Source organism: Microcebus murinus, chromosome 10, assembly GCF_040939455.1.
Source record: "Microcebus murinus isolate Inina chromosome 10, M.murinus_Inina_mat1.0, whole genome shotgun sequence".
Classification (NCBI taxonomy): Eukaryota; Metazoa; Chordata; class Mammalia; order Primates; family Cheirogaleidae; genus Microcebus; species Microcebus murinus.
In genome coordinates, this window is record NC_134113.1 from 94,458,799 (window position 1) to 94,461,430 (window position 2,632).

A 2,632-nucleotide genomic window follows, 5' to 3' on the forward strand; every position below is an offset into this window, starting at 1 on the left:
CCCAAGAACCATTTCCCCAACGTTAATGAATATAAAAATTAAATTATTGAATTTATCTCCTTACTGAATATCTCCTGATGATAAGGGAGGAAAAAAGGACTTACATCACAGAACAGACAACTATTCTTCCCTAAAATGTTTTCCAAGTTATTTCTCTTCACACAGTCTCACAACTTAGAATAGTTAATTCCTTTTCTCTCCTTGTTCTCCTCCCTCCCCAGTAAAACGCTCAGTGTGTCTGGTCTCCTGCCTCACTCAGTCATCGCCCTCTTCTCTCCTAAGCTCCTCTAGCCTTCGGAGAGTTTCTCCTTGGAGAGCTCGTGCTCCTCCTTAGGGGAAGGAACCAAGACCCTGCTATGTCTACAGCACCCTCGTCTTCCCTCGCTGAGTCATTCCTCAGGCTTCCCCCGTCCACTACAATTCAGAAGTGGGTCCACTTGCATCCACAGCACTTTTTACTTCTCCCCATCTCATTATTATTTGCTTAATGTTTTCTTCATCACTAGAGCATAAACTCAGGAGGACAGAGACTATGTCTATCTTGTGTGCCACTTTTTGCCATTGCCTGTAATGATGCCTTGCAAATAGAGTAAAAGTACTCACAAAAATTGGCAGTTAATTAAAAATCTTAAAATGAAGAATTCCAGGGAGAAGGGGATGGGCATATACATACATAATGAGTGAGATGTGCACCATCTTAGGGATGGTCATGCTGGAGAATCAGACTTGTGGGGGGAGGGGGGAAAGGGCATTTATTGAAACCTTAAAACCTGTACCCCCATAATATGCCGAAATTAAAAAAAAAAAAATGAAGAATTCCAAAAAGTGATACATACAGAACTTCAGTATTTTTACTTATAATATGTATACATATATACTTATATGTGTATAGTGTGAATATATGTATTTTTTTTTTTTTTTGAGACAGAGTCTCGCTTTGTTGCCCAGGCTAGAGTGAGTGCCGTGGCGTCAGCCTAGCTCACAGCAACCTCAAACTCCTGGGCTCAAGCAATCCTGCTGCCTCAGCCTCTCCAGTAGCTGGGACTACAGGCACGAGCCACCATGCCCGGCTGATTTTTATATTATATATATTAGTTGGCCAATTAATTTCTTTCTATTTTTATGGTAGAGACGGGGTCTCGCTCAGGCTGGTTTTGAACTCCTGACCTTGAGCAATTCGCCCGCTCGGCCTCCCAGAGTGCTAGGATTACAGGCGTGAGCCACCGCGCCCGGCCTTGTATTTCTTAATATAGAGCCAATGCTTTTCTTTAAGTGCGGGTCTTCTGATTGGAGTTCTGCTTTCTCTTTCCTGCACAGTCTGTGACTGTGGTTTATGATGTACACTTTGAATTTTTTAGGTAAAGCAAGAATATAAAGACCCTTATAAAGTGTTTCTGAGTGCAGACTATTTCTAAGATTTGGGGTGGTAAGATAGCATGGTCTCCACCAATCTTTAGAGGCCACTCACAACACGTCATTCAATAACCTTTTTTGTTAACAACTCACCTTTTTAAGGTTTCCAAAAGGTACAATTTAAGAGATTTACATTTTAAAATCTTTTTATTGTTAAATGTAACATACAGAGAGAAAAGTGATACAACATGCATGTACAGCTTAATAAAGTATTAAAAAGCAAAAAGAGCTCTTTGCCGTATCTCCCGCGAGTTCCGTAGTCCCCGAATTTCTGCCTAGCATTCTCCGAATGAAGACCATTCTCAGCAATCAGACTGTCGACATTCCAGAAAATGTAGACATCACTCTTAAGGGACGTACAGTTATCGTGAAGGGTCCCAGAGGAACCCTGCGGAGGGACTTCAATCACATCAATGTAGAACTTAGTCTCCTTGGAAAGAAAAAGAAGAGCCTCCGGGTTGACAAATGGTGGGGAAATAGAAAGGAACTGGCTACTGTTCGCACTATGTGTAGTCATGTACAGAATATGATCAAGGTGTCACACTGGGTTTCCGTTACAAGATGAGGTCTGTGTATGCTCACTTCCCCATCAATGTTGTTATCCAGGAGAATGGGTCTCTTGTTGAAATACGAAATTTCTTAGGTGAAAAATACATCCGCAGGGTTCGGATGAGGCCAGGTGTTGCTTGTTCAGTATCTCAAGCACAGAAAGATGAGTTGATCCTCGAAGGAAATGACATTGAGCTTGTTTCAAATTCGGCTGCATTGATTCAGCAGGCCACAACAGTTAAAAACAAGGATATCAGAAAATTTTTGGATGGTATCTATGTCTCTGAAAAAGGAACAGTTCAGCAGGCTGATGAATAAGATCTAAGAGTTGTCCAGCCACATGAAGACACCACATGATTACTAAGATGTATTTGTAATTTTGATGGTGCAATAAAAGAGCTGTTGGTTTGGGAAAAAATAAAAAAATAAAAAATAAATAAAAAAAATAAAAATAAAAAGCAAAAAGAATAAGAATTGATGTTATAGAACTATGGAGTGTTTCAATACCTGGAATATGAATTAATCGTGAAAAATTTAGAGAGCTCTGCCCTAAGAGTAATTAATTGGATAAAAGTGAGGAAGTTTGGGAGAGGCTGGGGTAAGGAATTAAACCTGTAGCTTTAGGAAACCTACATGGTTTGGGGCCTAAATCCATTTCCTGGTGCCCTGA

General features: G+C 40.4%; 1 pseudogene; it reads left to right on the forward strand.

Moving 5' to 3' along the window:
* Positions 1 to 1,669: 1,669 nt before the first annotated feature.
* LOC142873418 (large ribosomal subunit protein uL6 pseudogene) lies at positions 1,670 to 2,371 on the forward strand (annotated as a pseudogene).
* Positions 2,372 to 2,632: the final 261 nt, after the last annotated feature.